Source organism: Cupressus sempervirens, chromosome 10, assembly GCF_028749045.1.
Source record: "Cupressus sempervirens isolate cs-2001-9-10 chromosome 10, ASM2874904v1, whole genome shotgun sequence".
Classification (NCBI taxonomy): domain Eukaryota; kingdom Viridiplantae; phylum Streptophyta; class Pinopsida; order Cupressales; family Cupressaceae; genus Cupressus; species Cupressus sempervirens.
This window is the reverse complement of record NC_143127.1, coordinates 85,182,179-85,198,404: the sequence shown is the minus strand read 5'-3', so window position 1 is coordinate 85,198,404 and position 16,226 is coordinate 85,182,179. Positions and strand designations below refer to the sequence as shown.

Genomic DNA, 16,226 nt, shown 5'->3' with positions numbered 1-16,226 from the left:
TTCGAATATTATTCAACTTAGAATAAAACTGTAATGAATGTAGCTGGGATATTAGCTTATGTTTCAGTATTTTAGAAGTAGAGCACAATCTCTAACACTTTCTGATCACCAAGATCTAGATGTGAACTAGGTGAAAGCATACAGTAGCTGGGATGTGAGTTCAGATAATTCAGTGTAATCTGATTTACTAAACAGAGGAGACAAAGGCTCCATAAATAAAGATTACAAGACAATGTTTCTAAAAAGAAACTAACCAAAGTAAACAACTAAGACTGGAGCACTAAAAATAGTGACAACTTCAACTTAAGATGACCATTAATAAAACTACTAAGAAACACTAAAAATATCAGACCAAAAATAGGTAAATATTCTAAGAATGTGGCAAATGAAATTATAGTTCATTTATTGGCAACAAGCTGTACAGTTTACAATTCATGCAAAAAGTGAATGTGCTGACTCTGGTGGCAGGCCTTCTACAGAAAAACATGCATTTATCAAACTGGAATAAGGGAATGCAGAGCTTGATGAGTGATCTGGTGGTAAATATTCTATTATACACTTAAAATATTAATGTAAAATATTATCTGATGGAGAACCACAAATGAAAGCATAAACCCTAATCATGTGATTACACATAATTTTCTGAATAATGTACTAGGAACCCTTTTGTATGTATATTTTAACCCACAAGATTTACAAATGCAGAAAAAATTACATGGGAGAAATAACATGAGAGCAAAAACTACTATTTTTTTAAAGAAAATTGAATTATTAAGAATATTATTAATTTTTTAGAAAAAAATTAATAAGTTTAAAACTTAATTTAAATAATAAATTTGCTAATATTAAAATAGAACAATACTATATTTATCAACTTTGATTTAAATATTTGAATTGTTAAATTTTTTGTTGTCTATGCTAATTCAAAGTTTAAAATAAAGTTAGATCACTTAAAATTTGGTTTCGGTCAATAGTTGAAATGGTGCTTTAGGGGTGTTTGAAATTTCCTGCCAGCGCTGCTGGGGTTTCAACATTTTCAACAGACCCTAAGGTGTGCTTGGGCCTTCTTCCTTGCCATGGCTGCCAGAGTCTTTTTTGTTGGAAAAACTAGTTGTTAATGTTTGTTAGTGTCTCCAATGGGATAGTTAGTTTGGGTTGGTAGTTTGATCACGACGGTTGGTAGTCTCACTCCTTCGGCACTATATAAGCTATGTAATTGTATCCAATCAGCATCATTATTGTGAATGAAGTAGTTTTGGCATTGCAAGTCTAAACATATATGGTTGTAAGCATTTTCCGAGATTTATAAAGAAAGCTTGGCAAGTTCTTTGATAATTGTGTTGCATTGCATTACTTTTTGTTACTATCTATTTTGTTTGTGTTAAACTTGTTACCCAAAGTGGAAAACATTCAGTGCTGTTGGCTATAAAGGATCTAGGAGTGACAAAGTGGTACATGGCAAAGGACGCATACTAGGACAACCCATAAACGAAGGTAGTAGCCATAGCAAAAACACATTCCAAGAGTTATTCAAGGGAGAAATGGCATTGACATCTGATTTCATTTCACTATTGCAAGTTTCAATAGAAACTTGCATGCAGAGAGAAGCTGCACACGAACAAGTCCTTGAGAGCATAGTGTGGCATTCTCTTGGAGTAAGCCCTGTAGTGGATTGGTTGATGAGCAGGCTTTTGGCATAGTTATTCTTGGCCTTGCAAAACTCCCAAGAGGAAATCAATTGAGAGAATAAACGTCAATAGATTCTCTAAAGGTTTGTGGAAAAAGGTGAAGGGAGATAGATAGAAGAGAGGGACGAGAGCAGAAGAAGACAAGGCAATCCTCTGGAAAGGAGTCATTAATGCCAAATTTGCTTAATAAAGACATAAGTCAAAAGGAGCATATAGATGAGTTCGAGGCCATTTGTAGGGCCCTAAGACTAGAGGAAAAAGCGGAGCATCAAAGAAGATTGAGAAGACTTGCCAAGGGATGGTCAAAGGGAAGCAAGTAGGGGCCACATGGGGTGAAAAAGTTGGAGTCACAAGGTACGATATAAGAGGGTACAATACCAATGGGGGTGAAGTAAACCATGATAGACTACTAGAAGAAACCAGAAACTAGGTGGGGATGTCATTCTCACATTGAGGAAGGAGGAAAGTCGAGTAGAGCTTGAGGGAGAGGAGAAGTCAAGAATAGTTGTGAAAGGGATACCAATGCAGCCACGATTGTTGGAGGGACACAGGGACACAGTAGCTAGAGCAACTTCTTCGACTCTAACACATTTGATTTAGTAATGTACACAAGATCGATTGTAGCCAAAATTGTCATGATGACTCAAAAACAAAAGTTGCCCAAATTTACAAGTGACGAGAAGGAAGACCTCGTGCGATACTATAGAACCTGTAGAACCATTTGGTTCGCTAATGGGGTAAAGGACGAAGATGAATGGGCCAAAACAATTTTCAACCAGTTTGCGTGGAGTAGCCATAGATTGGTACTCTGACAATTGACAAAACTAAAGTCACCACACGGATGGACTTGAGAAAGGAATTCCAGATTGAATTTCGACTGCTGAGAGACAACAATGAGATTGTGGCATAAATCTAAATAAGTAGGCTAAAGATGAGACCTTTAGAGCATATGGTTGGCGGTTGAAGGAATTATTGGGAAAGATGGACAATAAGCCAATTGACACCCTAAAGGAATGATGGTTCATTGAAAGGTTGTGCTTAGGGCGGAAAATGGAAGCAATGAATTTAACAATGTAAACTTGATCAGATGACTTCATTAGTTAAACATCTTCACCCTTAGCCATTTAATATAAAAGAAAGAGGGACTTTCAAGCATAACTCTCAATATAACTCAAGTTAGATTAGCAAAACCCAAATAGGATGAAGGGGTGCCAATACTAAACCCAAAATATACAAAGGAAGTATGCAAATAAGTCTTGTTTCATGCAATGTTCATTAGATCTGCATTGTGAAAGTAAATTGATCCATTTGATGAAATGACAAAGATTAATTGAGATACTTAAGTTAAATAGATTTAGAAAGCAATATGTTTGCAATCAGACCAATCAAAGTAGGAAACTAGATCTATGAAATGAAATGAAGAGGAGGAAGAATTTTGGCCTCAAAATCTGCAAGGAAAAGTGCCTTTCTGCTGAAAAAACTGTGGATCTAAAACTGCTACAATTAAACTGATTGCGTATTTGGAACCAGACCAAAAAAACTTAAAAATGTAATGTCTCCATTTTTTGCCAGTATTAGAGTTTGAGAGATTGGCCTATTGTTGTGATCCTCGTAGTTTAATTATTGTCGATAGAGGGTCTTTTGAAGCAATAGCTTGGTTTGGGAGGGTCTTATCTTCTCCACAATTCAGTAAGTTATAGGTTGGTCTTCATTTGGCTCAAATCGAACTTCATTTGGGCTTAGTTTTCTGTACTTACTATTTGTGGTAAGTTGGGTGTTGATTGAGATGGACCCTTTCTATTTTTGGAAAGTGCATTTGGTCACTTGGAGAAATAATAGGTGTGACTCCTATTTCAGACAACACATTTAAATGATGAGTATTTTGGGAGTTATAATATTTTTAGTGGCCATTGTTATTAAATCATTATATGACTTATTATAAAGTTATACTTTAACTTTATAATATCACTTGAGGGTTGAGTCATCATTGAAAGGGCCATTTATTTTTTTGATATTATGCCTAAGCCAAGTTTTAAATGTTGCCAAAAGAGTTAAGTTGGAAAGTTTCAAGAGTTGAGTTCTTTTGGGAGACTTTCACAATTTCAGAAGTTGAGTTCTTTTGGAAACTTTTGTCAACAAAGACATTATAAATATGAGCTCATTTCATTGGGAAAAGCATGCTTGGATATTTATTTTCTTTTGTTGCCTTTGCGGCTTTTTTTGAGGTCCTAAATTTTGATGCGCTTGCTGAGGTATAAGGGTTTTTAAGTTGAGAAGTGATTTCATTCCACTGCTGAAGTATTGTGGATTTGATATTTGCTAGATATCTTCCTTACTGTTCATACTGTGGCTAGGAAGGCTTTGGTTTCTGTTGGAGAATCAATTTGGTGCTGCTGCAAATTGGGTCTTCATTATTTATGAGAATTTGGTGATTGAGAAATCTGTTTGTGCACGCCAATCATATTTGCTGCTGGGCATGGTTTCAATCAGCAAATTGGTGAGAAAGAATTGTACATTGCTGAATGTTTGTCATTGCATTTTTTGAGAAATTGTATCAGATTATTAGGGCGCCTGGCCTCTGATTTGTGAGTGTCTGACATATTCATTTCTGGGTGGTATTTAAAATCTTAATGTGGGTCTGATATATTGCCTAGTTGGGCAATCCTTTCACATATATTGCAAACCAATTTTGGCACTTCATTTGTTGTTACCAAGGGTGCCAGGTATCTCTGTTGTGGTGTGTGTTTGCTGCATCATAAGACATCATTTTCCCTTGTACTTGAGTGTCTATTGGGTATATATTTGGGGTTATGTTTCTACAACTTCTAGGCCGTGTTGAGTGGGAATGGTTCTGCAAATTGGGCATCATCTTTGAGATTAACAAGCTCCATCCTTTAAATGTAAGTTGATGAATTGTTGCAGCATATTATGTAAATGAATAAACTTAGAATTTGTTGCGAGCCAGTTATTATTTCAGAATTAAATGAACAAATTCATATGGCAAAATTATATATCAGAGTTGATGTTTATTTTAGCATTCATCCATCTATCCATTAGATCTAGTGTATGCATCTATCCATATAGAATTCATATGCTTTAAAGATTAAGGTTGTTAGCCAAGTGTTAGACAAAATGCCAAATTACTGATTAATAAAGGAAATTGACGTGGTTTAACTATAACCAAGTCAAGGTTTTTACAAAAAATCTCAGATCTACTGGTATAGGTCAACTTGGCCAACCTATACAAGTAGATTTACGGCTCGACGAACGTGTTCTGGGAGGGCAGAAACAAAATTGACCCTAGATCTCTCGGAATCTTTTGTTTGTACGTTATCGAATCCTAATTCGCAATTCCAATAACCTATTCATGCACAAGAAAATTTGATTTTTTTGTGGGGGAGGCGCTTGGCTTGGTCAAGCCCCTATTTAGGATTTAATCTTGAAATAGACAAGTATGAAAAAACATGTAAAATAGTAAGACAAATGCAATGATTAATCTTACTTGGTGAAACCCTTGTCAAGAAGAGTTATTTTATTGTTAGATGTTCTTGGAGTTGAATCTTAAATAGGAATGTAGGAAATCGCCACAAATGCAATGGATATAATACCAAATCATGGAGCCATGGATGTAGATGTGCTCAAAGGAAGAAGAAGATGAATGCCACAATGTAGATCTCTCTTGATGGCCAACAAAATGCTAGATCTTGAAGAGGAAATGTCTACAGAGGATCCTTGAATCTTGAGAAGATCTTGGATGCTTGATGAATTGCCTTAAATATCTTTAGATGGTGTAAGAAATTTTGAATCGTGTGTATTGATGTTTTGTGCTCGCTAGGAGATGTCAAAATGAAGTGCCCAAGCTTCCTTATGTACTAATTTTCAGGATTGAAACGAAGCAAGTCGACAGGGTCACCAAATTTTGCAAATTTAATCTCTAAGAAAAAATTGGTCCCAGGACCAAAAATGGTCAGGGCATAGGTTGATCTGGATGAGCTAAAAGGTCTTAAATGATGGGTGCTTCGATTTTAAGATGGTATATTTAGCCCCCACTTTAGCGATAGTATGAGCCTATCTCATATGGTAAAGTAGATAAAAAACAAGAGTTGATCTCATCATGATTAAGGAGACATAGAAACTACCAAGCGTCGAATAGACTTGAGACTTCACCATATCCAAAGCCATAACAAGAGAGATGTTACTGACAAGAGAAAAAGAGACAGTAGTCAACTCACCAATAACGTTTGTGTTCCTTCTTGTGAACCACACGAAAAAGGCTCACCGCAACAAAGGATGGTGTTGAATGGTCTAGCAAGTGGTTGTGTGACATGCTAGTCAATTCATCCTCAAAGAACCTTGCGTCTCAAAAAGGGGAATTTGAAAAAATGACCTAGGCATAAGGTTTTGTGTCCTTAAGGGACCAGGAAAGTATCTGCTTTCTCGAATTGTTTGATAATCTAAGGAAGGATCCAAAAGCAATGACGATGCCTCCAACACTGTTTGGTAATCAAAAGAGGGGATCAAAAAATAGGGATTAGGCCTCCCGAATTGTCAATAATTTGATAAAAAGATCCAAAAAGAGCTACAAGGATCAGGCCCCTTGATTGTTAATAATTCAATAGAGGGATCCAAAAAGACGCAAAATACTATGAAAGTGTGTTTGCACAAGTGAGTGGAGTGTATGCCCCCATGTTAAAGCGATTGCAAACGCCTTAATGGGAGAAATGGCTTTAATAGAAGCATACATGCATCCACTAGAAATGTTTCCACTATGAAATGCCCCCAAGAGAGAACACTTAAAACACAATAAACACATGACAAAAGAGAGAGCACAAGTGGGATCTACTAAATTTGGGGTCAGTATGATCATATGATAATATGCAATATAATATCAAAGATAAAATGCCATCATTCCCTAAAGGAATTAGAAGTACAACACAATGGAGAGGAATCATTAAAGAGATATGAAGAAGAGTCTTTTTGGACCAACATCATGCAAACCAAAAAGAATTGCTGCTACCATGTTACAAGCATCCAAGCAGACTATAGGACACATTTACGAACAAGGGCACATATGCAATACAACATTTAACAACATATAGAAGAAGAGAGATACAAATAGAAGAATGTGTACAACATGTTCTTTTAGCTTATCACCTTGCACCAATGGAGCAACAAGGATCATCTAAAGCAATCTAGACAAAACATATAAGAAGTAACATAGTACGGGGGGGACACAACACAAAACACACAAAAATTACCATGCTAGAGAAGTCCGCTTGTACGCCCCACCCCCCCCATCTTGGTCTATATGTGTAACGACCAGATTTCCCAGGTCTAAATTAACATCTAACATAAGCATAGAATTTAGTTATAACTTCGATTTCATAGGAAGGCAGTTACATCATTCATGCTCATGTGAAGAAGATTTATCGTTAAAATCAGTTAAACAAAATTTCTTATCTAATTACTTGAAATACCATTAAATGAAATAACTTCAGAAATTGAAATCACATACCTCGAAAAACTGAGATTGAAAATTATCTAAGTATGCTTCTGCAACCACCCGAGTTAGTCCACCAATACACTATAACAATTTCTCAAATCGACCACTATCTCAAAAATCATTTGATGAATACCACTAAATACCAATATAACTTAAATTAGGGCATCACATATCATCTTACCAATTAGGGCATCAATTACCATCGGTTTATTTAGGGCTTCTGGTACTGCTTACCACTTAGGCTTTTGCGACGATGGATTCAATTTAGGGCTTCCGCGACAACGGATTTTAACTAAGGTTTCCGCAACGACGGATTCAATTTAGGGCTTCCGCAACCACGGATTCAACTAGGGTTTTCAATACCACGGATTCAGTTAGGGCTTCCAATACCACCATATCAATTAAGGTTCCAACTGTCACACAATCAATTAGGGCTTCAGATTTCTTTTCCTTCCGATTGCTTATCTGTGACAATTTCTCAAGATTAGATAATTACTTATATTCAATATTCATTTATATGAAGTAAGACGATGATAACAATGAAATACCTCAATTTAATCTTACCTTCTCATAAACAAAAATGATAATACCTGTTTCTGATCAACAATTGATTTCATGGCTTATCTCTGTTTGACGCATATCTGACATCTTGAGAGAGGTGAAACATTGCCAGGGGCTTTACCACCCAACCTCGGACCACAATATATATCCCCACACAATCTCTAACGAGAAAGGCCCTCGTGACCCAGAATTGACAGGGAACATCTTACCATCCACTGGACTTCAAGATATAAACACGCCTTACGTCTTGGCAGGAGGAGATCACCATAACAAGATTATGCATGAGTTATTAATTTGTTTAAATGGTAAATATTGAATGTCATAACTGATACTGATTCATACTATTGAGGATCACTCATCTTTTCGGCTACACAATCGGGTGAGTTCTAGGTATCCGGAATCTTCAAAACAAATTGGTTCTGTCAATTATACAAGAAGGTTATATGCATCCAGCTTTTCACTCTTTGTGGTTACATGATTATGTTCTTTGAAGACTTTAGGATTGATTATCGTTTCTATAACCAAAATTGAATATTCTCGTGAATAATCAAATGTTAAAAACAAGAACAAGATACTGGATCCGATTATAATTCTATCAAGATTCACACATTCCCTTGAACTAGAAATAAGGAGCAAGCAAAATTCCGAAAACAATATATGATCTCTCAGTAGTAATCGATAATTACTACCCACAGAAAGAATAGAAACATTGTCCTCGATATGTAATGAATATACAATGAACAGACTATTAATAGATAAAAATAAAAACTTCCCAATTACATGATTTCTTGATTTATATAATAAGTGATAGAGAAAGCATCTTGTAACTCATCACCCAAGAATTAAAGTTATAAAATCCAATAAAATATAAAAACACAAATACACTAAGGGCATTCTCTACAAGTTGAACGAACTCGCTAGAATTAGAGCTCGTTAAAATTATATATATATATAATCTGACGTTTCACTAAACAAGGACATGACAACCATCAAACCTTATTAAGGAGAAGCTAGCTACGATGGAAAACCAAGATATCAAAGAAACATAAGCCGTTATACATAAGATTCCAAGTTATCATGAATAGAACATAAGGGACCAAACTCTTGGAACTGTCTTATATACAATAAAATACTGTACCATCATATTCCTGATTTAATATTAATCACATATAAATCCGAACATGCATTCACAAAGCACACGCACTCTCATGATCCCCTATTGATGTATATCGAAATAGAAAACAATTAGCTTTGTAAAGACTATTGTATGCATGATGCTGAGTGAGATACAAGATATATATAAAGCCAAACATATAGTTACGAGGGGAGACAGATTAGCAAAAATGCAAGGAAAGTGACCTGAATAAATTCATGGACAGAGCTTCAGAATTCCAATTTCAAACTCCAATATCAAACCATTGTCGAATTAGCAGACTCCAATATCAATTTCGCATTATGACTCACTACTCTGCAGTCGAATTTGTTATAACTGGGATTCAAACGCCTCCTTCTGATGTCCACGGGGATGCAGTTGATCAATGGAAATGCATAAACGTATAAATTCAGGTGCTAAGGCACCGTAACAAAGCAAAGGGAAACGAAAGATAAATGGTAGAAACAAGAACAAGCTGGATATCTGTATATTGCTGATACACGACAAGGCAAACATATAATATTTTCGAGTTGACCCTACGGCTTCCTTGCCATTACAAGATTCATACACAAATATTTTATTCAATGGGTTTGAAAAGAAACGTAAGAAAGAGGGAAAAATAAAATAAAAAAGAAAGATGAAGAGTTTATTCATTAATATTATTTTATATTATCTTTTCATCTTCGTTAAATTTATAAATACAAATGTTTATAAATATTAATTAAAATATTATGATAAAAGATATATTAAAATCCTTAGAGATATGTTTATATATTTTAACCCAATTATTTAATTAAATTATTTATTTAAATAACTCATGCAGTTCCACAGATGTATGGCTAGGTCTTTTACCTGTCTGCCCAATGATGGTGATGCCCTGCCTAATTCTTTTCTGACAATGCTTTCACCCCTTTGACATGCTTCCTGCAATGAACTCTCCAATTATAAATTATATAATCATAAACAATCTCAACAGTTAACCTTTTATCTTAATTCCATGTATTCGCAATAATGATCAACTAATATGTCATCTTCACTTGAAATCATAACGACTAACTTACCATTTCGCTAGATTATATCAAATTAAACTACCGACTTCATGTGAACCTCAACGTTTATATTTCAAGCAAGGTCAAAAATTGGGATGTAACAATATCATTAGGCAAATGTGGAACTCGCTAGAGGAACAATATCCAACATAATAGGAACAACAACTAGATCCAAGCAAGCGTCCTTGTGAGAGTCACTATGCTTGAAAGTTGGAGTAAGTATCATCTATGAAAAAAGTATGTTAGGCAAATTATGATCAACATCAATGGTTTCATATTCATCATCACTAACATGTGAATTTTCATTAGCTTCAATAACCTCATCATGAAGAGTATCTTTCTTATCAAGATTAATCACAACAAAATCTAAGGATACAAATAGAATCATCATGTTTATCCATTTGCATGTTATTGTTATGATTCATTTCTTCTACAAGGCTCAAGCATGGGTTGATTGAAGAAAGGCAAGGGTTGAGAAGACGACGTAGTTTGAGAAGCAAGAACATGGACCTTAACCTTAGATTGATGGTTCTTAAGATGCTTATGAGCATGCTGATTATGAATGGTGTTACAAGATAAAGTTGAAGGGTTAGGATCAACAAACATAGGTTTTAGAGAGGGAACAATGACAGGTTGGGAAATGTTGTGCGAAGGAGTAGGTAGGATAGCTTTAGAAGGATCAACCTTAGGTTAACTAAATTCAAGAATCTTTTGAGTTTTGAATTTTTGATAGGTCCAATGAAGATGAGCAGGACTAGTAGGTGGTTATTGAGGTGGAGAAGGCCAAAAGAAGTCTATTTTAACACAACCTCAAGGGTAAGAAGGTTGATAAAGGGAATGATTAATAGTGACGATCTCTCCATTGTAGAGCAATTTAAGGCATCTATGGATAGGAGAAACTACCATTTGATACCAAGCTTAACTTGAAATCGATCGGTAGTAGGGATGACAATAAGGTAGTATCCACAACTTCACCATAAAGGGTCACAGGTTGAGATATGGAATCTTGAGGATGATAAAGGAAACCATTATAAGTTTGAATCCACACTTCAAATGTGTCATAGAAAATGCAATTCTTTGTTAAAATGATGTTAAGGGATCAATTACAACACCATGGGAAGGGATACGCGCAACCCTAGCAGCATTAATCACATTAAAAAGGACCATCAAGTGCTTTAATCACATTATAATGATCAAAGGTGATAGGAAGTGAAGATTTAGATTTAGGTTTAGGTGGAGGTAAATTAGAGGTTGAGTTTGACATTCAACATGATTAACCACATGATTAGCTCCTTCCACTTTGTCATCATAAGTGATACTAGTATAGAAGAAGGTTGATCAATAGCATTAGCTGAATGCGAAGGTAAAGAATTGGTGTAAATTTGCAAGTTCTGATTAGGAGGTGCAACAAGTTTATTTGTACTATTAACGACAACATCAAGAGATATAGTATAAGAATCAATAACATTTTTCAAAATATAGCACCTTTGAGTATCATGATTGTGTTGACGATGATATGGACAAAAAATATTTTTATCAAATTTGGGCATTGGTTTGCTAGTATAAATAGGGTGGATAGGAGCAAGTATAATAATATTAGAATTTGTGAAAGGCACAATATTGTATGAAGGTAATGAAGAAGGTATGGAAGGACAAGGAATACTCGTGGGAAGTGTGGGGTTAGGAGACCAACATGTAGAGGATTAGAGACTTGTGCAAAAGTTGTCATAAGATGTGGCACATAAGTGGGAATGCTGGGAATAGAAGTTGAAATGGGAATGGAAGGTTCAACGGGTGTGGAGGGAGGATTGTATCATAACTCTTGACCACATTTCATCAAAGGATTAGCATGAGTACTAATAAGATGAGAAATGCCACGCAAAAGTTAATGTTATTGTCATCATGGTTAAGAAGTTTCTTTATAGCTTCAATAGCAACAACATTATTAAGATTTTGATTTTCTTGCACAGGCCAATTTTTCAATTTGTCAAATTCATGATTGAGTTTCTCAACTTGGGAAGGAGGAACTCTTGATGCTTCGACTTCATCATGGGAAGAGTGAGAATAATTATTCTCCATGATATGGTTAAGATCATGAGGGGAAATGTTGGTATCATCATGGATCCTAGGAAAGAAAGAGTAATCATGATCAAAAGAGCCTATGAGTCTACGACTTCTTCTAATGGGAATGCTATAGATTGGACTTGATGTAATAAAACACATAAAAGGGGAGGTCGCACAAAGAGAGTCTAATGAGATCTAACCACAACAAATGTCTAAATACCAATAGTGCGACCAAGAGCATACAAAGTAGATCTAGATGCAAAAAAAAAGATAAAAATCAATCCAAATCCACAATATAGCAAAATCTAACTCCAACATGTAAGAAGGAAGTGTAGGACATTGGGCTCAAAATGTTTAGGGGGAAATGGAAGCAATGAGTTTAACAATGTAAAATAAATGAGATGAGTTCATTAGTTAAACATATTCACCCTAAGCCATTCAATACAAGACAAAGAGGGCTTTCAATCATAACTCTTAATATAACTCAAGTTAGATTAGCAAAATCCAAATAGGATGAAGGGGTGCCGATACTTAGCCCAAATTATACTAAGGATGTACTTTAGCATGTCCTCTTTTATGCAATGTCCATTAAACTTAGATGTGCAATGCGAAAGTAAATTGATCCATTTGATTAAATGACAAAGAGAAAGTGAGATAATTAGATTTAATAGATCTAGGAAAAATATGTATGTAGTCAACCCAATTAAATTAGGAAACTAGATTCTATGATATGAAATGAAAAGGAGGGAGAAATCTAACCTAAAAATGTGCAAGGAAAAGTGCCTTTCTACTTAGAAAACTGCTTATTCAAAACTATTATAGGAAAATCGACCATGGCTATGGAACCAGACCATAAAACCTAGAAAACCTTAAAAATCTCAGATCTTTAAGGACATGGCGACATGGTCGACATATATAGGTGAGTTTATGGTCTGACAGACATGTCCCCAGACGGAAGAAACAAAATTGATCCCATAACTCCTAGAAGTTTCCAACTGAATGTTTCTGAATCCAAATTTGTAATTCTGATAACCTATTCCTGCGCAAAACAACCATTGACTTTGGTTTGGGGGAGGGGCTTGCCTTGGTCAAGCCCTCGTTTAAGAATTAACTTTGAAAGGGATAAGTATGAAAAAGCATATAAAACAGTAAGACAAACATATTGATTCACCTTACTCGAGAAATTCTTGTTAGGAAGAGTTTGGTTATTGGTTATTGCTAGATGTTGTTGAAGTTGTACCTTCAATTGGAATGTAGGAAATATCCACAAATGCATGGAGCCATGGATATAGATGTGCATAAAGGAAGAAGAAGATGAATGCCACAATGTAGATTTCCTCCCTTGATGGCCAACAAAATGCTAGATCTTGAAGAAGAAATGCTCACAAAGGATCCTTGAATCTTGAGAGCACCTTGAATGCTTGATGAATTTCCTTGAATATCTTTACTTCCTATAAGAATGCTTGAGTTTGCGCATATAGATGTTTGTGTTAGCCAGTGGGTGTCAAAGTGAGGTGCCCAAGCTTCCTTTTATATCCCTGAGATGAAATTGGTCTCAGGACTAAAAATGGTTAGGGTATAGGTTGAATTGGCCGACCTAAAGCAATATAGCTTGATTGGGTTGACCTATCCTAGAATTATCCTGAGGAGAGATAATCACAGGGTCTCGTAAACTGTATAGATAGAACTAGAAAAAAGAAAAAAGGTGGGAGAAACAACTGTTTGAGCATAAATGCATGCATGGACCATAGAATCAGAAAGGGTGGGAGCTAAAAGGTCAAAAATGATGGGTGCTTCCATTTTAAGACAGTACAAGTTGAAACTATTCCTGAAAAAGAATATGAAGATTGTATCTCCGTCATCATACGTAGAGGCGTGCAACAGGGCAATGGAATTGGAGAGCAAGAACAAACTGCCAAAAAAAAAGCAAGGGTTATTCGAGGATGATGATTCCTCTAAACATAGCAATGACTAGGAATCTTGTAAGAAGGTTCAAGCCTTTCAAAAGGATATGCTGAGAATGATGCAAAGATTCAAAACAATGAAGGGTAGTTTCTGGGTCACACCAAGGGCGTATGCCTAAAGAAGAACTTTTACGATATTGGCCAGATTATGGGACATTACACGAAGTAATGCCCATATAACATGAAAACTCGTGGTCAACAAGTGTATCTCACATAAGAGTCGTCCATATCCACAAAAGCGGTGACTCCTCTGTTGAATAACATGATGACATCATCATCATGGAGGAAGGAAAAATAATAACAATAACAATAATAGTTAGAGCAACGTCCAGTATGATGCAAAAGGACGACCAATGATCCAATGCAACTTAGACAATTAAAGGGGACATTTAGTCCGTGACTGTCCAAGGGAAGAAAAACGACAACTCTCGTGCAGATGGTGTGAACTAGGGGACCATGAGGATGCCAGTTGTCCAAAGTTAGGTTTTAATTTGTTGAAGATTGAGAAGTTGGGATAGAGGAAGAGGTGTTGGCAATCTTTTGTATACAAGCAAAGAAGGCCTCATACTCGGACCCCCACACGAAGAAGCAAGGAGTACGAGATGCCAAGGCCGACCTTGTAAAAAAATGATGGCTTAAAGGAGGGAAACACATGAAATGGCAAGCACTTCACTATATATAGAGGCATAGCAAAACATTTAAAGGCAAATTATGCTGATGTAAGTCTTGATCAAACTTAAAGACATTGAAGCTATACCATAATTACACACAACTCTTCTAAAATTCGTATCGGTTCCAAACTGTGCAACATACTATGAGGACCTTACAGAGGATTCAGTTAGCCCTTCAGCAGACCCTATGTTGTTGGTGATTAATAGTAGTAGACATCTTGTGGTGGTGGAGATATCATTCTCCTCACCATCCTAACTGATGCCATCGTTGATAGAGAGTTTGGTGCAACATGCTACTCAAGGACACATGGAAGTTGAGACAACCTACACTATAGCCCCCTACGTTTCATTTGGTGGGTGCGGACCAATGCGACACCAAGCCGATTGGGACATTATTGGTGCAGGGTCCAATGATTGGCACTCAACCATTTGTGTTGGGACTTTATGGTGATACCACTGAAAAAGAAGGGCTACAATGCATTCTTGGGAGAGGATGGCTATTTGCAACAAAAGTGAACCACAATTCGAAAAGAAACACCCTATTGATGCAGAAAGGCAAGAGAAAGTTCACCATTGATCTCAAAACACAGATGGTAATCAAGGATTTGGCATCCTCGTCATAGTTTAAGTCCAAAGAAGGTACAGAGAGATGCAGGGAAGCAACCAATGGAATCCAATCAGGAAGGTATCTTGATGCTGCAAGGTTGGTCGGAGGACGATCTAGATTCAATGAATGACTTTTTCCATTGGCAAATAGATTATTTATTATTTCATTGTAATATGCTCCAGTTAGATGAAGAGGTGGAGGACATTTTCCCACCAAAGTACGGAGAATATATGGAAGGGGAGGCCTTAGGGAATGAGACACTCGCACACCAATTTGATTGGGACAAGCCAATTCAGTGCGAGGAGCCTTCATTACAAGTTACAAACCTTAACAATGAGGAAAACTCAAGAAACATCTTGGTGGGGGATGATTGGAACCTCATCTTGAAAGTTACAACGTTTAAGATCTTCATGGAATATAAATGTGTTTTTCTGGACATATAGGTATTTGAAGGGAGTACCTTCGGAGTGATGTATGCACCGCATCTTGTTGATATTTAGAGTCGTACTGGTATGGAAGAGACCATACCAAATGAACAAGAACTATGTTGCACGAGTTAATGAAGAGATAGAACGCATGTTGGACACGGGTATCATTTTCAGAATGCAAACAATTAAATGAGTGTCTCCCATAGTTATGTTATTGAAGGAGGTGGACCAAATTTGCATTTGTAGATTTCATAAGCCTCAATGTGGTCAGCATCAAAGACCCCTTTTTGATCCCCTTCATAGACAACATTCTCAAAGAGGTGGTAGGACACAAAATCTATTTATTCATGGATGGATTTTCAGGATACAATCAAATAGCCATAGTTGAGGAGGATAAATTGAAGACAACATTCATGGTTGAGGATGATGTCTACGTATATAATAGGATGCCCTTTGGACTTTGTAGTGTACCAGCATCATTCTAGAGGATAATCCTACACATATTTGACAAAATGTCTGTTGAAACTTTTTAAGTGTT

At 36.1% G+C, this 16,226-nt stretch overlaps 1 protein-coding gene across 1 annotated transcript in view; it reads left to right on the top strand.

Annotated features, from left to right (window-relative positions):
- LOC149532696 (fumarylacetoacetase-like) overlaps positions 1-16,226 on the top strand; it is a 186,704-nt gene that overhangs the window by 115,967 nt on the left and 54,511 nt on the right. The window lies entirely within an intron of this gene.